Here is a 24,360-nt window from a genome sequence, read left to right on the forward strand (position 1 = left end):
AGAGAAGAGTTATCACACCTGTGTAAGGGCTGTATAGTTAAGGCAAGCTATGTGAGTGACCAAAACCCTATTGTTTAACCCTTAATGTATCTGCGAGCAGAAAAGGGATAAGAAAACAAAGCCCAGGGTAGCATATAATAGAAACTAGGGGTTAAATATTAAAAGGGGAAAAGGTTGACGAAATGTCTTTCCTCACAGATCTCATGGAAAATAATAAGGCTGACATTGAAACAGTGCTCTCAGACTCTGCTCCACCCGAAGATGTCATGGGGGTTTTGTAAATTTAAATATCACCATGTCAGTCAAATCAACCATACCCAGTGGAGATGTTCCTGAGAACCCATGATGGTTTATTAAGAGCTGCTCTGAAGCCCATAAGATCCTATGGTTAGCCCTAAAAAAGACCCACAGGGACAAGAACAAAATAGCAAAAGCCAAGAAAGGTTATAAGAGGGGTATCGGGGAAAGGAAACAGTTTTTGAAGGATAAGGCTTGGGAAGATTTAAAAATTGCCTCAAGCCTCAACAGCATTCTGGGAAGTGGTAAACTCATCCTCTATGACTGGTGAGGAAATGACTAATATAGACACTGTAGTTCCAGCTGAAGCTTAGATTAATCAGTTCTCAAACATTTTCTCACCAAAGCAAAGATTAGTAAAGGGTCCATCTGGACCAATAATTGATTATGACAGGAGAATGGCTAATGCTCTAAGTGATTCAATGGAGGCGGGTGAAGTCATGTTGGCCCTAGACAACAGCCTCCCAAAGAAAGTGCTGGGCCCGGACAGAATCCCGGTCAATCTATATAAGTTTTTTCCAGATTTTTGGGCCCCGTCGATAACAAACTTCCTTAAGGCAGGAATAGTGGGTCCATTAGTCAAGACCTGGCAAGAAACTATCATAGTTCCCAGCCTCATTGTTATCGCTCAGTTTCCCTGCTGGATAGCTCAGTTAAAATCTTAGGCAGGGTATTTTTGGCTAAATTGGAAGTATGGGCACTTGAACACCAGGCACTTTCGATATAACAATTCAGATTGCGGCCCAGACTGGGCACTGTGGAACAAACTTTAAACCTGGCATTAAAAACGTACACTGAAGCCCAAAGGGGCAGTATTTACTTAGCTTTTATGGACTTAACCTGTGCATTTGACACCGTAAACCGCTGTAAATTATGGTCCATAATGTCACAAATGGGGATCCATGATGCAATTATTACTCTGTTAAGTAGACTTAATGAATGCACCTCAGCCTCATTACACTATCATAGTGGAGGAGACTTAACGGAAGAATTCCCCTCTGATATAGGGGTAAGGCAGGGGTGTATTTTGGCCCCTTTTCTCTTTTTATTATATATAAATGGACTGGTAGATCTACTCTGTGAGGTGGGGAAGGACATCCCGAGATTAAACATGTGTCAAATCCCCATAATGCTATACGCTGACGATGTAGTCCTGATAGCCAGGACAGTAAATGGCTTACAAATACTGCTCAAATCTTTTAATGTTTTTATGAATGATCTGAGTTTAAAAGTCAATCGTACGAAATCTTTTATAAAGCCATGTGGCCCAAAACATTCTAATACAAGGACATTTTTACGGGGGGTTAAAGAAATTAAAAAAGTTCCGTATTTTACTTATCTGGGGGTACTATTTGATGCTGATTTTAATTGGAAACATGCTTTAAATATCAGAACGATTCAATTTCAGAAATCAAATGATGCCATTTTTAGATTCCAATGTGAAGGACATCTATCTAACATGGGCTTCAGTTGGAATTCCATAGAGCATATTATCAAGCCCATTATCGCCGTCCGCTAAAGCGGTGATAATTTTATCGCCTGTCTTGATAATATGCACCTATGCATTTTATTTTATTTTGCCGTTTTTAGACTCCCCGGAGGAAACGGTTTATTCGACCACTTGTACTTGCTACTGGTGTTAGAAACCACAAATTAGCTTTCGAATATTTACTTTCCCTAGAAACAACTGAAATCAAATATTGTCTTTTAAACTTTCTTTTTATAACTTTTAAGATTCGTAGCAAATATTAACTAATGACTGTAATGTATAATTATCTGTGTTTGTGGACCTGTTGGGTTTTCTCGTTTTTAAATGAAATTTGTATTTGCAATCTTTTATGGTTCTTTCATGCGTCAAATAAAGTATTTTCTGAATATACGCCAGCCAGACCTTGAAAAACCCGAGATAGTAACAACGCTAATTGTTAAACTCCCGAAAACGTCTAGAACTTAATCGGAAGTTCATTTTTACATACGATCAGAGGAAGACACCATTCGAAACGGAAATGAGAAATGGTGGAATTAGGAAGATATTTTTTAAATGGTGTTTGCCGATATTCATGAGCTTACAAGGGAGGTGATTCAGGGCTATTAGCATTTCTTTGAAAAAATCTGCAAAAATCTTGACCTGAATGCTGAATTTTAAGGAAAGATTCAGAAAAGCTTAGAGAAGTTCTGGGATGTTTTGACTTAATGAGAGTTTTTTTTTTTTAGTAAGCACACATTCCAAAATATAATTTACTAGCAGCCCGCCCCGGCGTTGCCCGGGGCAGAAGGGGGCTGGGGGCAGCATTTTAGGCTTCTGTGCACTCCCGCCCGGGCCCCTGCCCGCCCCAACATTGCCCAGACCGCCTCCCGCCTCCCGCCCGCCTCCCTCCCGCCTTCCGCCACGCCTTTGCCTTACCTGAGGCTCCGCTCCTCCGCCACTCCTTTTTTTGGCTTCTGTGCACTCCCGCCCAGGCCCCCGCCCACCCCGACATTGCCCAGACCGCCTCCCGCCTCGCCTTTGCCTTTGCCTTACCTGAGCCGCCGCTCCTCCCCGAGCTCCGGGCTTCACCGCCACCCCTCACCGCTCGTCACCGCTCCTCCCCGCCTGTCGTCATCACGCACATCTAGGTCGCGGTCAGCACTACGTCGCGGCCGGCGCTAGTTTTAGGGGACTACTTTGTTTTGAAATTTTAATTTTTTAATTTACGTTTTATTTTTATTTTATGTCACCTATGTCCATCTACACACCCTGAGGATTCCAACAATGTATTGGGTGTGTGGGTTGGGGCTGTGGTTCCCGAGTTTACCTTGCCAAAAGGTTTCTGTTCTCTCTTTATAATAGTAGTATAGATAGGGAAGAAAACAGGAGGAAGGGAGAGAGGGGAAGAGGAAGGGAGAGTTATGGGAATGGCACTGGTGGGTAGGTTAGCAAGAGGACACAGGTTATTGTGCATGGAACATATGAAATCCAGATGAAACAACACACTGACTTCTGTAATGTGACACCAGAGTACCTGCGGTGAAGATCAATGTATATTTCTTCATGTCCCTAGATGTAATAGAGTCAAGGGCGAGTAGTCATTTAAGTATTTGGAATTCAACAACATAATTCCAGGTCCAAGACCTACAGTGTGTGATTTCATCACTTCTGCAAGCATGTGTCTGAGCCAGAGTTGTCAGGCATACATGATGCAGACTTTTATGCTTTTTAGTTTCTTAAAATAAGCACCATGGTACGGTGAATCATAGCCAGGTGAATATATTTAGGGGTATTGCCCAAGGTAAAGACAATTTGTTGTAAATGCCCTTTCGAGTGTGTTTTCCCTCGACTGTTCGCTTTTATTTTTCTCAGTTTTCCACTGATTTAGATGCTAACTTTAGGACTTTGGATGCGTTTGACACTGCCATTCAGTACCAAAGTGCTGTGCTAGTCATTTACATACTGGTGATTGGGGTATACGTGATTGGCTGATTCGAGTTAGCTGTAAATCCCTTGTTTAGGGACAAGACATATACCCAGGGCAAATACTTTGAATACTCCTCTGTGGACCTGCTGCACTGATTGTGCCATACACAGAGGTAGCTCATCAATCGTGCCACCGGTTTACCCGAGTGGGGCCTGTGTGGACAAGTTCTTGTTAATCAGCTTGGCAGTTGAAAAACTATGTGCCAAGATTCTGCATGTCTCTTGCTATATCGGAGTACTCCCTGGTGACAGGGTGCGGTGTTGGGAGGAGCAAGGGCATGTGCATATGTGCGTTACAAGCAAGGGTCATGAATGGCACTGGATGGTGTGTTTGGTACGACGGGGACTGCTTCTCACATTGGATTAGCATGGGGGTATTGTAGAAAAAACAGCAATGGACAGCACACCGCTGATGAGGGAAGATATCTACTTGCACCTACATAGGTGAACCACTTACGAACTTTCAGTAATTCTTTGAACTTCAGGCACTGCACATACCAGCACATACCAGAGTGCATAGGGGCGACCCGGAGGAGGGGCTAGCGGTGTGCGGTCCATTGCTGTTTTTTTAGCATGGGGGTATGTAGGGAAAGGCTATTGAGCAGTATTTCCTTCGGGCCGATATCGATGAGTTTGCAATTGCAGTCCGCTCAGGTAGTGTGAGTGGATCCAACATTACATGTGGGAAAGTAGGCATTTCAATGTTCATGGCTCTGTGTGGCTGTCGGCCTGTCCCCGGTCCACATCTGGGGGTAGGGGGACAGTTACATCTGTGCATTCCTGACAGAAGGCCAGAAACTAGTGGCTCAAGGGAAACTGCAGACCTCTGACCTCAGGGGCCTTTCTGGGACAGTTACGTGGGGGTGGAATTGGCTACTGCATTTCAAGGGACAGGGTTTTGGCCCCCACTAAAGATAGTGATCATATCTTCAGGGGTAGTATGACTGACAGTGCAAAATTTAGAAAGGGCATATGCATTTCAAAGGTGGCCTCTTGAACTGATTGTATCTTCAAAGGCCATTATGGGTATAACTACTGGGGCTTTGGCCTCACAGAGTAGAGGCACTTTTGGATTTGGAACCACACTATGCTGTTTTGATGTTGGGACATTGATAGTAGGAATCATGATGGCAGGAGGGACTGCAACTGCATTATCCACAGACCTGTGGTGGCCTGGAGGTTGTCATTCTATAGGAAGGGGACTGCCACTTAGTGGATTTTGCCTAGATGTGCTGGCATTCAGCTAAGTGCCAACCACCATAGCCTGGGTCCCTTAGTACTCTCCAAGGGTCGGTTGGCTGCCTCATGCCCGCGAGATCCTAGGGACACAAAGGATCACCCCGTTTCCAAGAGATGCAAAGGACCACGCAGGGTGTGGCAAAAACAAGTGGAAGTGATCGTCGGTTGGGACAAGTACCATCCTGATATACACCATCATCACACTGTACAGAGGAAGGTGCTCATAAAGATCAGCAGCCGCTTGAGGTGCCAGGACATGAGGAGTTTGAAGAGTAGCAGGGGAAGTTCAAGTGTGTGTGGTGTTCGAGGGGTGTTGGGGGACCTGAGTTCAGAGTTGAGACTGTTTTGATCTCTTGGGAGACTGACGGTGTCTTACATTGCTGCCTCCATTCAAAGTTGCTGGCGCCCTCTCCCTGGATCCACACCACAATGTACTTTGTTGTGGAGAACATCGTGACGGGCCCAAGGGGTTTTGTTGTTATTTTCGGGCACCTACTGCTGGCTGTCAGGAGCCTCCACCTGAGGGAAAACATTTCTCAAGACTTGAAAGGGCACCAGCTTCCTGGGACACAACCGTTTGTCTAAGGGGGGATAGTGATCCCGCACTCGGGCAAGGTGCCACTAAGCACCTGGAGGTCTAATCCGAATGGACGAAAATAAGTAACTGTTTCTTTATATTTTAGGTGGTTCAGCCAGTCTAATCTTTGCCTTGTAGTTGAGTGACTTAGGGGCTGGGTCACCAGGCAAAGTTAAAGACTTGTTATTGGTTGACCATTGCCACTGTTGGGGGTATGCAAAATTGGGGAAGGTTGTATTGAATGAATACCTCTGGTTAAGGCGTGTATGTTCATACTGTACTGCTGTTAATGGGAAAGTTCGACAATTGCATATAACTGTAAAATGTATATACAGTGTGTATCCTGTTTTGATTTCAGTTTGTGTGTAATACAAATACCATTGTTTTATACATACGGGTGGAGTCTTTTTGTGGCATGCATAGTGTGATGGGAGGTTGGTATTGTGCCAATATTTTATACTTGGGTCCTGAGGATAAGCCTGACTGCTAGGTGCCAAGAAAGCAAGGATGAATATCCATCAGGGGCCTTTGGGTAAACTTAGAGGTGAATAGTGTGCTTTAAGAACATTAGGTCAGTGCCACTGTTGAAAACTGAATAGTATTTGAAGGCAATTTTAATAGGAAAATGAGTCGGCAAAACAGTTGAGAGATGTTTTTAATTCAGCTGGCTTACAGCAACTATTGCCATCTGGATTAGGATTAACAAACTGGCTTCCGCCTTCACAGCAGCATAGAAGGAGCTATTATAAAAGGTTTTGAGAGTCGTGTATATTCATCTTAGGGGGAGGTCTAGACAGAGATGACTCCTTAGACTCGTTTCAACCTCTTAATGTTGCATGGGTTTCTGTGGCCAATGTATGAGGCAGGGGTTCTTCACTATCCAGGTGGTAAACATGGAATCCACATCTCGTAAAAATGGTGATATCATGTGGTATGTCTCACTGCTCTACAGTAGTACCATGCTTCTTGAAGAACTCTGAGTGGAAGGTGTTGCTTCGTCACTTCTCATCATAATAAAACCATTGGGCTTTACACCTAACCCAATGCTTTCATTCATCCTGCATATCAACAGGTTAGCTTGATATTCTACCTTTTGACTTCATTTACTGAAAAATACCAGACTTGCACTATACTCGACCCAGCTGAAAGGACTTGCTCCACCGCATTAGCCATCTTTTTTTTGGACTTTTACAATGCTGTTCTAGCAGGCTGCCCTCAGTCATCCCTGGTCCGTACAATATGAATAAGGGATAGAAGGTCCCAGAGGTGTCCGTCCTCCTTCAATGAGATAGTTCACTTATAACCAGATGTCCCGAATGTGGGACTCATAACCCATCAAATATAAAGACCTAAATTAGATTGGTGTAAAGAGCTGGTAACAGGATATGGTGGACAATCCTATATCCTAATAGATAGCCAATATGAATAGATCACAGGTTTTTGCTAAATAAAGTCCAGTTTATTGATCCAAATAATTTTGGTAGGCCAAAGTGTAAAGCAAAAAAGTGCAGCCAGCACCTTTTTTGCCCCTTGTGACATGCAGACTCGGGGCTTTTTCAAGCCTAGAAGTAATATAAAATACTAAAATAATCCCCAATGTGTACAAAATTCAAATTCCAATATGCAAAGCAAGAAAGGCCAGTACATGTTCCATTGCAGAGGGTTGAACCATACCCAAGAAAGAATTTAAAATTGTGGAGGAAAAAGTAATAACATAGTAAAAAAAAACAGAATTCATCCAAGTTAGACAAGGGTAACAAGATAAGCATAGAAACTATAGATGTCAAGAGGGTTGAACATCAAACAACAGAGTCATTAGATAGAGAGGACCATCATAATTTCCATAAGGAAAAATTGTCATACAGTATATTGTTACACATCATACATACAGGTTCAATGGAATGAGATAGGACCTGTCAATTATCCAGAAGGCGCCGTGTTAACCACACATGGTATATGCCATGGAGCAGAGAAAGAAAAGAAAGAGGGAATACTGGTTGGAATAAAAAAATACAAAAAGATACCGATTTAGGTTAGGCGCTTGACAATTTAAATGGATAAGTAATAGTGCAAACAGTGATTGCTGGTGTGCCTAGTTCATTGTGCACATTACGGATAGGAAATAGGGTGCCTAGCAGAACCGGCCCGCAACAGATTCACTTGCTGCATGTCTCCAGAGATCCCTGGAGTCTGGGGATCTGGCAATTGTAGCATGGCTAAGTACCTTCCTGTCAGAAGAGATGCCTGGCTTGGTCACCGGGGCCCGAGAGTGCCTTCTATTTTGATCTTCAGCATGCGGACGGACACCTCCTGAGCCCATGAGGCTTACTGCAGTATAGCTTCTCAAAGACAACAGACTATTGGGGCTAATTGTAAGTAATGAAGGTGACGAGCCTCTGTATTCGAGAAAGAGCTGCTTTCAGCACCTGCTGATGGGCCTGAGGCTGCCCATCCCACCATCTTGAGGGGCCTCGAGACACCGGTGGGGCCTACTGCCGCACCAAGTAGTAGGACGGGCCAACTCTAATCTCCGGCTGCCGCGGATTCCCAAGGCTGCTCGCTGCTGGCGTGGGAGAAATGCAGCGTGGACAGTGGGGATGCTGCTTGAGCACCCCTGAGCAGACCCTTGACTTACTGGTCTCCCAGTCTGAGGTGCATTACAGAGACAGCAGGGACCTAAGATGGTGACGTACTCTAAAGTGGATCGATGCGATGCCGACTGTCCCCTAGCTCGGGCCTCTTGATCTGAACTGGGGGGTCTGTGGCATCAACCTTTGCTCTTGCCCTGACTGGGTGAGAGTGGGCTGCTCAATGCTGAGGTTCTTTTCTTCAACAATGGGTAAGTGAGTGACTTGCCCACCTGCTACATGCTGCCTGGAGTCTCTTTACTGTGCATTACCCCTCCTGAGATGGCCTAAATAATGTGTGGTCCTGGGAGTGGCCGGAAGACACTTGGGGGCTCACTGCACACAGAGAGACCATCACGCCTGTTACCCATCTCTCATACTTTTGCCCAGATTTACTTTTGAGGACTCTTCGGAAGGGGTATGGACTTTGGTGCACACTGACTTTAGCACTGCCTGTGGAGTGTGACTGCACTGTGGGAAATGTCCTAACCTGGCCCCCTATGTTGTCTGCTTTGGTGGTGGTGGTGGGGCCTTTCCCTGCTGGCAGGCAGGTGCAGACTTGTTTCTGGACAAGAAGTGGGCATCACAGGGTACCAGTGAAGACCTCCCCTGCTGTCCCCTTGCTATGAATGGTGATCTGCCCCCACTCTGAGTGAGACCTCTGGACCTTGCCCTCCCAGCAGGCCTCACCTTTGGGGCTGTCCTCCTCTGCAGCTATCTGTGGGCCCCCAAGGCCCCATTACAAGTCCCCAAAGTGGAAACCTGTGATCTTTTCCTTTATGTTCCTTCAAAACGTGTCCTCATGATAATATGCCAAGGGGAAAATCCTCCAAAGACTGTTCTGTGGTTTCTTTATGGCCCAAATGAACGAACAAGAAGATTTGGAGACCCACAGTCTCATAAATAACCTCTGATTCCAGGGGGTCCCTTGAGGTGCAAAGGGCAATGATATTATTACTTTCACAATGGAACTCCTCCAGGTGGGCTCATCCGCTGCTTCTGGACTGCATTCATCACGTGACGGGCTTGTTGGGCCAGAAGGATGCTATCCCTATTCACTTCTTTTTACCCCACTCCAGTTGGTACCTCAATTGCTCGTGCCACTCTGTGAGCTGGTATCCTGTTCCGTTTGTGAGCTAACAGATGTCTGTTCCAACAAGTAGGACCTGTAGGGCTGCCAGATATCAAGCGGCCTAGACACGGGGTGTTGTAGATGTGCATATATCCCACTGGTAGTATTACAATATGACTTGCGGAACATTTAGCCCTTCAGTGTTGGCGGGCATTAACTCCCCCAGTGAATTGCCACTTCTCTTTTTGCTAACAATAATGCAATTGCACTGAAACTCTTATATGGCTTAGCGATCTCTTGCACATACCCCAACAGTGTCTCCATAGGTCATGGGGGAAAGCTCAAGACGGTCATTTTCGATAGCTCACTAAATAGTTAAGACCAAAATTGCGCCATCCTGACACAGGTCTAAGCCATGTGCGCAAAATCGGCCATCGGTGCACTACATCTGGGGAAGGTATGCAGGCGCAGTGGGTCCTTCCAGTGAACTTTGTCAGGAGAGACATAAGGTCCCCATAGCAATTTAAAGTGTAATATAATTTGCTTATGGTTGAATTAAATTCTACGTGTTTGCTCACAACATATCTGCTACTGTGCATCAGTAAGAGGGGCACCCAAGACCCGTTCCTAGACTGCAAGTACCCCCTCAATCCTAACTGGGAGCATAGCTATCGATGCCCTATACATCCTAGCCATAAGGGTTATTACCTTGAAAAGCAGTGTGAGCTGAGGAAACTCCTGTGGTTCCAAGGGGTAACTCGGAACCAAGGATCTAGTCACTCTCTGTATTCTACACAAATTGAACTGATCAAGGAACTTGGCTCCCTGGAATCTTCCATCTTCTTCCCTGGAGAACATGTGTCTGTCAGGAAAAGCATCCTCAATTGTGCTCAATTCAATTTGGTGTAGGTTTGTTGCATCGTGACCTCCTTGGTAATGGGTACCCAGATGTTGCCAGCAAGCGGGAGGGCCGGGAGTACAGCAACTGTGTTCCCGCACCTTGGGCCAACTGCATCCAGGCCCAACTGGTTGTTGACAGTGTCTGTATGTCCTTCGGGTCCGGTTTTAAACCAGTCGGGAGAGCAGCACCAACTTTAACATGGCAGCTTGTACACATTGTCGTACTAACCACTAACGTTGTCCTTCTGCAGGGCCCGCGGACACGGGGCTTGACATTCTGGTCTTCTATTGCCCTCTGCATTACTCTGTGATCTACTTATAGAGTGGAGACATGGAAATAGAGTGTTTTGCTATCTGCTCCTTTTTGCCTGTCTGGCCTCTTCCCCCTATTGAGGCATTTTGCCACCTGAAGGGACACCTCTGCAGATCTAGAGGAATTTCGTTACCGGCCCAAGAATTGAGGACCCCACCATGCTAGGCCCGTTGGCCTATTTACTTTTTCAGGCTTTTTGATCCATCCTACTTAGCAGCCCTCAGGGATTCATGGGGAGGGGGTGTTCTTGATCTGAGATTTTTGCCTCCAATGGATTTGTCTACATACTCTGGTGAGTCCATGACCACGAGAGTGCTCCTGCATCTTAATGTCTCCCCCTTTTTTGTTGCTAAAACATAGGGTACCTAAATCAAGCTAACCTCCTCTCCTTTAATGTGAGGGGCTTAACTCCCCCCAACAAATGAAAACAGTTATGGCACTACCTACTTCACCATGATCCAGACATAATCTTCCTACAGGAGTCCCACTTGCTCAAGGAGAATTGCCCTCGCAGGACACATCTCAAATATCCTTCCCAATACTGTGCATACACACATAGTGAAACACTGTGGAGATGGGTATCCTTTTTAAGGTAGGATTTAACACCAAAATCCTGCATGTGGTGCAGGACCCTGGAGGGCACTTTCTAATGGTCACAGTGGAAAAGCGGAGCGGGGTCCTAAATGTGTATGCTCCTAACCAGGTGCAAGTATCACTCCTCCGTAGGATTCTTCAGGATCAGCTCCGTATGGCCCGAGTGGAAGTAGTACTGGGAGGAGATTTTAACTTGGTGTGGGATCCCGTGCTAGACAGAAGTTCCTCCCATTTTCAAGACATGGGAACCATGTCAGCACAGCTTAAATGGGAGATCAATGATGATGGCCTAGTTGATGCTTGGCGATACCTATACCCGAAGCCCAGGATTATTCCTTTCATTCACACATGCATCAGTTGCATTCATGAACTGATTATGTGTTTTTTACTCATGCCCTCCTCCATGGCATGGGGGCAGTGCTCATTTCAGACATTTCTATTTATGACCACATGCATATAGAGCTGATTTGGTCTTCCTAGACTGGCACCCCAGATGCTTCCCAGCACTGGCAACTCCCACTCCATTTATTGCATGATCCGGTAGCTAATGCTGCCATCAATGATGTGATTCAGGAATACTTCAAACTCAACACCCTACTGGCTACCCCTCCTCATATACTAGGGATAGGTTTGAAGCCACAATATGGGGCGTTATCTTCTCCATATCAATAGTGCAAGTGCACAAAGCACACCTATTTGAAACCAAACTCATTGACGAGATGAAGACACTAGAGGCCTTAGATAAACGGAACCCTTCAAGCCATAGCAAGTGCCAGCTCGCGATACTTCACGGCCAGTTGCAAGCACACAGAGTTAACAAAGCTGAATGCTCCCTCTTGTCAATTAACCAATCATAGTATGCTGAGGTGGACAAAGTGGGAACCCTCTTAGCATGCCTCCTCTGTTGTCAACACACCCCTTCCCACATCGCCAAGCTCAGCAGAGCAGACTCTGGCTTTCCAGTCTTCGAAGCGGATAAGCAGAAAGCATTTCAAGATTATTACCGGGCTCTCTATACAAGTGAATGAATGAATGAATGAATGAATGAATGAATAAAATATTTAATAGAGCGCACTGCGGCAATGCGGCTTCCTGGCACTGGGGACCTGATCAGAACTCAACAGAGGAGACCCAGGGAGACTAGGAAGGGAATGCCTGGGAAAAAAGGAAGGTTTTGAGGGCTTTGCGGAAATGAGTGTAGATGGGGATGGAACGGATGGAGAGAGGCAGACTGTTCCAGAACTGGGAGGCCTGGACTGAAAACCGGGTGCCCCCCGTTCTGGATTTACGGAAGCAAGGGATATGGAGAAAAGAAAGAGAGGAGGAACGAAGAGTGCGACTAGGGGCATGAGAGGAAACGAGAGAAGTGATGAACAGGGGAGCAGAGCGGGAATGATCCCGAAAGGCTAGACAGGCCAATTTGAAGAAGGATCTGAGATGGACAGGAAGCCAATGAAGGGACTTGAGAGCCGGGGTGATATGAGAAAATTTAGGAAGGGAAAGGATAAGGCGAGCAGCTTGGTTTTGAATGGCCTGTAGACGGCGGGATTCGTAGGCAGGTATGCCCACGTACAGGCCATTCCCGCAACGTGGTATCGTATTTTTAAAAGCTGCATTGTGACAAAGTTTGGTGATTTCATAGCGCCAGGATTATACAGCATTTTCATTGCTTGCTTGCTTTGAATTGGACCTGCGCATTGTTTGTGTGATATCCCCCGGCGCCCTGCTCTGCCCTCCCCTCCATTTTGATTTTGTTGTTGTTGTGCTCCGTTCCCTTGAGCCCGCCACGCCTCCCAGCTGAGCCGCCCTCCCACTAGCATTAAAGAGCGTCCTCTGACCTCGCAGCGCTGTGATTCACTCCTCGCCTCTGCCTTGAGTGATCGCTCCCCTGTCTGCGCTCTGCAACGTGGTATCGTATTTTTAAAAGCTGCATTGTGACAAAGTTTGGTGATTTCAGAGCGCCAGGATTATACAGCATTTTCATTGCTTGCTTGCTTTGAATTGGACCTGCGCATTGTTTGTGTGATATCCCCCGGCGCCCTGCTCTGCCCTCCCCTCCATTTTGATTTTGTTGTTGTTGTGCTCCGTTCCCTTGAGCCCGCCACGCCTCCCAGCTGAGCCGCCCTCCCACTAGCATTAAAGAGCGTCCTCTGACCTCGCAGCGCTGTGATTCACTCCTCGCCTCTGCCTTGAGTGATCGCTCCCCTGTCTGCGCTCTGCAACGTGGTATCGTATTTTTAAAAGCTGCATTGTGACAAAGTTTGGTGATTTCATAGCGCCAGGATTATACAGCATTTTCATTGCTTGCTTGCTTTGAATTGGACCTGCGCATTGTTTGTGTGATATCCCCCGGCGCCCTGCTCTGCCCTCCCCTCCATTTTGATTTTGTTGTTGTTGTGCTCCGTTCCCTTGAGCCCGCCACGCCTCCCAGCTGAGCCGCCCTCGCCCCTCCCCCTCCACTCTCCATATATGACAGTAGTTCCCGCGCGCAGCGTCCACGCGCAGCGACCGCGCCCAATACGCGCCGAAGGTGCGCCAAAGGTAAGCCCGTCTACGCCCGTCCGCGCCTGGACCGCGCCCAGCGCCAGTCCCCCTGCCCCTCGCGCTGCCCAGCCCTCCCGCATTACCTACGATGCCTCCACCCTCCTAGCCCTTAACCCCGGTCGCGCCCCCAACTGCGTCCAAGCCGCTCCCGGACACACCCATGGACCTTTCTCCTGCCACTCCTGCAAATTCGTCGGCACCGTCTACAACTCCGCTACGATCACACCTCAGATTCCCGACCCCAACCACCTACAATGCATCCTGCTCAACACCCGCTCGGTCCACAGGCACGCCATTGACCTATGGAATCTACTAAACACCATCTCTCCAGACGTCGCCTTCCTAACAGAAACATGGATGAACGCTTCCTCCGCCCCAGACATCACCATTGCCATCCCTGAAGACTATAAGATCACACGCAAGGACCGTACCGGCCACACAGGAGGAGGAATCGCTATCGTCCATAAAAAATCAATCCACATCTCTACCAGCTCTGACGCCAATCTCGCCAACTCTGAACACCTTCACTTCCAGATCCACATCGACCCCAAGACCACACTCAGAGGCACCCTCCTTTACAGACCACCAGGACCCCGCGCAAAATTCAGTGAAGACATCACGGACTTCATCACTCCACACGCGCTCCCCTCCAAAGATTACATCCTTCTGGGAGACCTCAACTTTCACCTTGAAAAGAACAACGACCGCAACACCATCACCCTCTTGGACAACCTCGCCAACCTTGGACTCAAACAACTGGTCACTTCCCCCACCCACATAGCAGGTCATACTCTCGACCCTATCTTCACCTCCAGCAATCACGTCTCCTTCAGCCACACTACGGCTCTCCTCTGGACTGATCACAGCTGCGTTCACTTTACCTACAACAAGCCGAAACCCATCAACCACCCCCAACCGACTCTGCAAAGAAACTGGAACAAAATCACTAGCGACCAGATCTCCTCATCGCTCCTTCTAAACACCCCAGCCCACTCTTCCAACCCAGACCAAGCCGCCACCAACTTCACCCTATGGTTATCCAACAGCGCCGACATCCTAGCACCACTGAAAAAACGTCAAAGCAAACCTGGCAGCAAGAAGGCCTCATGGTTCAACGAGGATCTTAGTAAAAACAAGAAACTCTGCCGCTCCCTTGAAAAGGCCTGGAAAAAAGACCCAACCACCAGCACCAAGGACGCCTTCAAAAACTCCACCCGCATACACCACCAACTAATCCGAAAGGCCAAGAAAACAGCGTTCAAGGATCGACTAGACTACAACGCCCACAACAGCAAGGAACTTTTCAACATCGTCAAGGAATTTACCAATCCCTCGGCCAACTCCAACGACATCACCCCCTCTCAAGCTCTCTGCAACTCCCTAGCCTCATTCTTCCACAACAAAATTGCAGACATCCACAACAGCTTCGACAACCAACCCGGCGACCAACCCACCCAACCATATGCTGAACATTCACCCCCCTTGAACACCCTTAACGACTGGAACCCAATCTCCACTGAGGACACCATCCGTCTGATGAACTCCATCCACTCAGGATCCCCCACAGACCCATGCCCCCACCACATCTTCAACAAAGCAGACTCCGTCATAGCACCGCACCTCCGAGACGTCATCAACTGCTCCTTCAATTCCGCCACCTTCCCGGAAAGCTGGAAACACGCTGAACTCAGCGCCCTTCTGAAAAAACCCACAGCGGACCCCACCGAACTCAAAAATTACCGCCCCATCTCGCTCCTTCCTTTCCCGGCCAAAGTCATCGAGAAAGCTGTCAACAACCAGCTCGCCGCTTTCCTCGAAGCCAACAAATCCCTCGACTCCTCACAGTCTGGCTTCAGAGCAAAACACAGCACTGAGACCGCCCTCATCGCAGCAACAGACGACATTCGAACTCTACTGGACAATGGAGACACAGTCGCCCTCATCCTCCTCGACCTCTCTGCAGCCTTCGACACAGTCTGCCACAGCACCCTTTTACAACGCCTCAGAAACATCGGAATACAAGGAAAAGCACTTGAATGGATCACCTCGTTCCTCACCGGAAGAACCCAGAGAGTCCGACTTCCACCATTCAAGTCCGAGGCCACTGAAGTCATCTGCGGCGTACCACAAGGATCTTCACTCAGTCCCACCCTCTTCAACGTATACATGAGCCCCCTCGCGGCCATCGCCCGCCAACACAACCTCAACATCATCTCCTACGCGGATGACACTCAACTGATCCTTTCACTCACCAATGACCCCAGCACCGCCAAAACTAACCTACACGAAGGAATGAAAGAAGTTGCCGAATGGATGAAACACAGCCGTCTGAAACTGAACTCAGATAAAACAGAAGTCCTCATCTTAGGCACTTCCCCCTCTGCATGGGACGACTCTTGGTGGCCGGAAGCCCTTGGAAAAGCACCCATCCCGACAGACCACGCACGGAACCTAGGTGTTATCCTGGATTCTTCACTTTCAATGAACAGACAAGTCAACGCCGTCTCCTCATCCTGCTTCAACATTCTTCGCATGCTCAAAAAAACATTTTGCTGGATCCCCACCGAAACCAGAAAAACAGTCACCCATGCTCTGGTCACGAGCCGATTGGACTACGGAAACACCCTCTACGCAGGTACTACCGCTAAACTCCAGAAAAAACTCCAACGAATCCAAAACGCCTCAGCCAGGATCATATTAGACATCCCGCGTAACGAACACATCTCTGGTCACCTGAAAAACCTCCACTGGCTACCCGTCAATAAGAGGATCACTTTCCGACTTCTAACCCACGCACACAAAGCACTCTACGAAATCGGACCAGAATGCCTCAACTCACGACTGTCCTTCTACACCCCCTCCCGCCAACTACGATCTTCCAGCCAAGCCCTCGCCACTGTACCCCGTATCAACAAGACCACCATGGGAGGTAGATCCTTCTCATACCTGGCAGCTAAAACATGGAACTCACTTCCCACTCACCTTCACCTTACCCATAACCACCTAGCATTCAGAAAGCAACTTAAAACGTGGATATTTGACAAGTAATCCTCCTCCCCTCCCTAAGCGCCTTGAGACCCTCTGGGTATGTAGTGCGCTATATAAATTTTATGACTTGACTTGACATAGTCAAGGCGGGAGGTAACAAGGGCCATGACTATGGTTTTGAGTGCATCGGGGGAAAAGAACCGTGAGATTTTCCAAATTAAACGGAGGGACAGAAAACAGGAAGACACGACGGAGCTGATCTGACTGTGCATGGATAAGTCATGACTGACTTTAATACCAAGGGTGCGAACAGAGGGAGCGGGCACAGGGGGGGGACCAAAAGAAAGGGGCCAATGTGCAGGAGACCAAGGGTTCGAGGGACCACTAGTGAGGACAAGTTCCGTCTTGTCTGGATTGAGCTTCAAGTGGTTAGCGCTCATCCAGTCAGAGATAAAAACTAAGGTGGAACAAAACTTGGGGAGAGAATCAGGGGTAGAAGAAAGATCGAAAACGAGCTGGAGGTCATCTGCGTAATTGTACACAGAGACCCCCAGCTCAAGGAGAGAAGTGATGAGGGGATGGATATAAAGATTGAAACGGAGGGGGGAGAGAGAGGAACCTTGGGGAACACCACAAGTGACTGGGCGGGGAGGGGCAGAGAAACCGGGGAGATGAACTGCCTGGGACCTATCCCGAAGGAAGGACGCAAGCCAGGCAAAGGCCGCGCCCCGAATGCCCGCTGCGCTGACACGGTCGAGAAGGATGGAGTGGTCAACCGTGTCAAACGCAGCGGACAGATCGAGAAGGACCAGGGCTTGGGGGAGGTTGGAGTCGGCCTTCCCCTTGAGCTCGTCCAAGACTGCGAGGACCACCAGCTCCGTGGAGTGGCCCGGGCGGAATCCCGCCTGATGGGATGCGAGGAGGCCGTTCTCCTCTATGTAAGTGGAGAGGCAGGAGGTGACATGGGCTTCAAGGATCTTGCCGAGATAGGGAAGAAGAGAAATAGGTCGGAAATTAGAAGGGAGAGAGGGATCCAGACCGGTGTTTTTTAGAATAGGGAGGACTATAGCGGATTTAAAGGAAGAGGGGACAGAACCAAGAGCCAAAGAGGAATTAAGAAGAGCAAGAGGGGGGGCAGGACAGTTGGTGAAAAGAGTTTTAAGAATGCGTGCCGGCGCGCAATCCACGGGCGAGCCAGATTTGACCTTGACCAGAAGTTTTAGAAATAGATCGGTGGAGATGGGGGGGAAAAGAGCGAAAGAGGAAGAGGGGGGAGGGACAAGTGGAGGGACAAGTGGGACGGGGTTGAACCACAGTAGGGATGTTGGCCTTAATCTTCACGATCTTGTCGATGAAGAAGTCATTAAGTGAGGAACAGAGGAACTGTGAGGGGACCAAGCTAGGAGTGGAGCGATCAGAGGTGGCAAGGTTGTGAACCAAAGAAAAGATTTCACGGGATTTGTTGGCCGAGAGAGCTACTCTCTCAGTGAAGTATGCGGTTTTAGCCTTTAAGATCGCTTTTTTATATTCAATGAGGAGTAATTTATATTTGGCGCGCAGAAAGGGACAGTAGTTCCGTCTCCAATGGCGTTCCGACCGCCTGAGGTCAAGTTTGAGTGTTTTAAGCTCTGGAGAGAACCATTTGTGCGCGTCATAGGGGCGGACTGCCTTGATCTTTCTGAGCGGGGCGACTAGATCGCACGAGGAGGAAAGCCATGTGCCAATGGCGTTAACCTGGGATTCGAGAGGAAGATTAGTGAGGTAAGGAGCAGAGGAAGCCAAAGTGAGCGAGAGGGAGTCAAGGTCGGTCCGGTTCTAATTGCGGGCTAGAATGTTTTTCGGAAGGGGGGCTTGTCGACCGCTCCCAAGTGGATAGAGAAAGAAATAATAAAATGATCCGACCAGACACATGGGGATATGAACGGAGGCGAAACAATAGGACGTGAGGACCAGATTTGGTCCAGGATCTGACCCTGGGCGTGAGTGGGGACTGAGACATAAGATGTGAGGTTTAAACATTGGAGAGTGACAGAAAAATCTTTCGAGGGAAGGTCTTCCCTAGGGTCGCCCGGCCAATAGTTAAAGTCGCCAAGCAGAAGGACGGAGGAATTGTTGACCACAAGAGTGGCCAAAAGGTCCTGAAAGGAGGCTACAAAGGAAGGCATGGATTGAGGGGGACGGTACACAAGGACAACAGTGAGGGGGGCAGAAAGGTTGAGAGAGCGGGCCACCAGGTAGTCCACGTTGGGTATGGGGGGGTGATTAAGAAGTTGAAATTTGAGGGTCGACCGAATGATCATCGCCACACCTCCCCCCACCTTACCGTCTGGACGATCAGCTCGGAGGGCATAATGGGTATCGGGGAGAATGGCTAGAAGGTCGGGGAGGGAATCGGCGGTGAACCAAGTTTCAGTCAGGAAAAGGAAATTAGGGGAATCAGTGGTCAAAAGGTTGAAGAGTGCCGTCTGATGTTTGACAGCAGAGCGGGTATTAAGCAAATAAGCGGAAGCTACAGTGGGGACAGGGGCAAGGGGGGGACAGGGGACAAGACGGGGTCGACAAAGGAAGGAGTGGGACTGGGAGAGACTGGGGTCGGGTGAGAAGGGGAAGAAACAAGAATACCAAATGTGTCAAGATGTCGCAGAAGTGAGGGTGAAGGTGAGGAGACAGCAGTAAGAGCTATGAGTTGAGCTGAGGTATACACCAAAGAAGGGGCAGAGTGCGTGGCCCCTTGTCCCGGCCCGTCGCGGACGGGCTCAGACGGGCTTAACTTAGGCGCCGGGATTGAGTAACCATAAAGTAGGGACACATGGAGAGGAGGAGAAGATCCTGCAGCCATCCATGCTTACCTGTGGGAGTGCCCATGGATGCCTTTAGAACCACACCTTGCAATAGATATGGAGAGAACTCTTTATGGTAGCGGAACTTCAGATGGTCTAGTGGTTTCCTTTTTTAAGATCTTCTTCCCCGCCTTAAAGGACCATTTGTTAGAGCTCATCTATTCCTTTACTCACATCACTTGGCTAACACCTATAATGTCGGCAGCAGACGTCACCCTCAATCCCGAACCAGGGACACTGCTCTCTGTTTGTCTTACCGGCCCATAGCCCTATTAAACATTGATGCCAAGCTGTTTACTGAAATGCTGGCTATCCGCCTCAAGCCCATCCTACCAGCGCTGATCGATCCTTATCAGGTGGCCTTTATTCAGCATCGCCAGGTCCCAGACAACATTATACGCCTTGTCTACCTGACAGAAAAAATGCATATTTATGGTATTCCTGTCCTTCTCCTGTCATTAGATGCAGAGAAGGCATTTGATAGGGTCAGTTGGGTTTTTCTGTGTGCTTTCCTCATTAAGATAGGACTGGGACGGGTCGTGGATAGTAGGATTATGGCTTCTTACACTGCACCAACAGCCTCTTTCCGGGTTAATGGCAAATCTACAGACTCCATCCCAAAACAGCAGGGCACCCAACAGGGGTGTCCCCTGTCTCCTCTCCTTTTTGCCTTAGCCATCGAACCCCTAGCAATTTGCCTCCGTCAAACATCGGATATAGCGGGCATCCTCTCTGGGGGACAGGAACATAAGGTTCTGCTTTATGAGGATGATCTCTTGTTGACTCTGACTGCACCAACAACCACCCTCCCTACAGTCGTACAGAAGTTGCAGGTGTTCAAATTAGCGTTGGGCTACAAGATTAATATGTCAAAATCACAGGCACTGAATTTTACCATCCAGCCACAGCATCTCCCAGCACTAGCTCCTTACCAGTGGGTCGAACATTCTATTCAATAACTAGGGCGTACACTTACAGCCGCCTTAGAGACATGGACCCACGCTAACTGGCTCTCTTATTGTAGGGTCATCTTTAAAGGATTTGTGTAGTTGGAATGTGTGGGTGTACCCATGCAGCTCATTTGGTTTAGGATGCATGTCATGTATACCAGGCCAGCTAAACCTGGGACTGCATCAAATAAATATGCCTCTCCTGGTGACTTGTAACAAGGAGAGATAACTTAAGTCATCCAAGTCACTTCCGCTTCCTATGTGTGCTGCATTCTGTGGTACACATAGATAGAGGAATATGACTCTAAGGACTGTTTATATGCAGGAAAATTCCCCTCCCTGCACTAAAACCATCCTGCATGCAACACAGGCACACTTGCACAATGGTGCAAGTGTGCCTGCATTTGTGCTAGGCACCCCACTGTACGCCAGCACAGGGTGAAAGGATAGGAATGTGCCATATGGCCTAAATACTGTGCACTCTTACTCTTGCCCATTGACGCAGTGCAGCAGGGTGACTTGCAGCGCAGCACTGTGCCACTTAGCAAAATATCTGGCCCTTAGTGTCATGTGAACATAGTGGGAACAATGTACTGCAATGTGTAGACAATCATATTCCTTTGTGTCATTCGCTCACTAATCCTGAAATGGCAGAATATCTGCATTAAGAATTGTGTCATCATACACTGTGTGAATGGAAGGTAAGATATCATCTGCACTGGTTAACACATCAAGAAACAGAGTATGTGCTACACAAGACAAGTCAATATGAGTACAAATTGTACAGAATAGATAAGTGTGAGATCACTGTCTCCTCCATGGCATACCTAGTCTCTGTATCAGTTGAAGCTCCACAAGATCAATGGTGTGTGATCCAATCCTGTGTTCATAATTAGGTGTATCACACATTGCAGTATACATGTATTTTGACCAGAGTTTCGAGAACAGCACTGGAAGAAGAAGTTGCACAGTCCATTTGTGGCATGCTATGTTAGTGTAGGCCCCACTCATGTATAAATGTCCATATTGGGTAACAATGCCAAACCAACTGTTCAATACAAACATATGACTCAGCCATGCTAACAGTCTAGGGACACACATGCACATAGGTATTAAGCCATATTGACATATGCAACCACAATGATAGGTCACCAGTTTTAGATTGTGAGATGGTCACATTCCCTGCATATGAATCCCTCAATGTTAAACTCACTAGGTCAAACACAATGCTATCAAGCACGGCATACATCAGTAATTAAAATAGAATAAAATGCAACCAGGACAACTTATCACAGTGTAGTCAAAATACCAATCCCAACATTCACTTGTTACATCAAGGCCGACAGAATCAAGACACAGAAGTACAGAATCCCCTCCAAGTTAGAATCATATACACATGTGAACATCAAAAGTATTGTGTCGAGGCCTGTAGTAGAAAGCTACATTAAGATGGCCCACATTGCAAGAACTATAAGTCAATCCATGTGCACCATGACTACCTGTCTGACAAAATGTATTAGCTGATGGATGACAAAAAATTGTATAAGTATCCAAGTTACATGTTGGAACTGAAGTGAACAATGCAAAGGCTGTGTCAATGTCATGTATGCAAGCAACAACATCTGTGGTTTCATAAGGACATATGTATATGTGAGTGGCATACATGTAATACATGTTATCTGGAACATAACACCATGATTTTAGATATGATAATGCATTGCCTTACTAACAACTTCTTCCTTTTCAATGATGAAATTTTTGTACAGTCACATGGAACCGCGATGGGAACATGTTTTGCCCCAAGTTTTGCCAATTTATTCATGGGGGCATGGGAGAATGACATGAAATTTGACAGCAGGCTGACCAATGATCTCCCGAGAGTCAAAGTTTGGCTACGATACATTGACGACATTTTTGTCATTTGGAGAGGGAGTAAGGAACAAGCCCTTGAATTCATAGCCAAACTCAATCAGAACAGTGTCAATTTCGAACTTACATGCAATATAAGTGACACAGAAGTTGACTACCTACACACCTAAGTGCAGATTAGGGAAGACAGATTACATACTATCTTTTATCGAAAAAGCACAGCAGGAAACACCTTGCTCCATGGTCTGAGCAGCCACCCGGAGAATCTCAAATGGAGCATTCCTTACGGTGAGCTGCTCAGAGCCAAAAGGAACTGTAGCTCTGAATCTGACTTCCTCCTCGAGGAGAGTGTAATGACCAATAGATTCTTAAGTAAGGGATATCCTAGGTGGGTCATTAAGAGGGGTAGTGACAAGGTCAACTTAGTCAAACGTGAGACCTTACTCACCACCAACTCACCCCTACAAGTTAACAATGATGAAACTGAGACACGTATCATCTTGAACTACAATGGCAACTCTGATCAAAGTCGTAAGTGTATAATGAAAAACTGGAACATCGTGAAAGGGGACCCCATCATAGGTGCTAGTCTACCTAACAGACCCAGTATAACGTACAGACGTGGTAAGAATCTGAAGGACCTGCTAGTACACAATGACATAGGTAATAACAAACTTAAAAGAGGTATTGACCTATGTGGCTTTTATCCATGTGGACACTGCAAAGCCTGCAACAATAGTCACTTGATAAAAGAGTACTGGTGTCCCAGTTCCAACAAGATGGTTGAGATCAAACAATTTTTGACCTGTACCAGCATGTTTGTCATATATGTATTGGTCTGTCCATGTGACCTTAAGTACGTGGGCAGTACCACGCATATGGCCACTAAAAGAATTTTAGACCATCTAAGGGCCAACAGTAAAACGACAAACAGTATCCCATAGCCATACATTTTGAGGCTTTCCATTTTTCTGACCCAACCAAACTGTCCTTTTACATCATAGAACAGGGGACGTTGGGGCAAAGGGGCGGGAACCGTACCTTAAAACTAAGACAACTAGAATCTAAATACATCATTAATCTCTGTACTCGTTACCTGAATGGAGATAACATGGATGAGGAGATGACTATACACTTCCATACTGAGTAAATACACAAATGAAACACAACAATGCCCTTCCTCCTTTGAATATTGGTCCCATGGAAGAAACACAAATGCAATTTTAGGATAGCAGTGGAACTTGGATACATGTAGTATTAATGTCACTTGCTGTGAATATTAACATGTTGAATTTTAGCATTTTTTTCTTCTTTCATGTGATCTAATTTTCTTCTATCTCTCTCTCTCTCTCACAGGAAGGAAGGGAGGGGCTCGGTCACAGGCTTGCGACAATGAGACCCTAAACCTTTCTCTGTGACTCATCTTCCATCTACCACCGCAGGGTGTAATGTATATATTTCAACATGGATGAACTTGTTTTTATGTTTATTATGATTATTATTTTAATGCACTGTAGATTGACTGTTGAGGGTATGAGGTTTCTTTTCGTGCATAAGGTAGATTGTAGACACCTAACGTTATCGGCCTAGGATACTAACTGAAGTAGTGATGACGAAGCAGTCACGGATTACAACACAGCATATGTATTTTCATTGGCACTAACCAGCCGCCAGTATAGTTCGCATTTCCATCATTTGAGAGTAATGCTCAGGAGGTAATCCCTTCTTTGATCATGATGTACATAGTGAATGTGTCAACCTTTAGTTATTTTCTAGTCCGACTTTTGGTTAGTGGCACTAACCAGCCATTACCCGGACAAACATGTCTCGACCAAAGAAGTCCATACTAAGTAGGGGACACATTTCCTTCATCCAATAAGGCATTACTAAAGGGTTGAATAAGTCTTGACCCAAAATACCAGAATGCACTAGGACGCCCGCACACTTTACTCACACACGAGGTTGATAGTTTCTGTGTTTCTATAAACATATTGGCGGCAGTAAACAACAATGAATTGTTTCAGACCTATGTGTAATTAAGGTTATAACAATGTTACAATGTGTTTGATACAAAATGTTCACGGACTTTGAAAACC

The sequence above is a fragment of the Lissotriton helveticus genome, chromosome 2_1, assembly GCF_964261635.1.
Source record: "Lissotriton helveticus chromosome 2_1, aLisHel1.1, whole genome shotgun sequence".
In the NCBI taxonomy this organism is placed as follows: domain Eukaryota; kingdom Metazoa; phylum Chordata; class Amphibia; order Caudata; family Salamandridae; genus Lissotriton; species Lissotriton helveticus.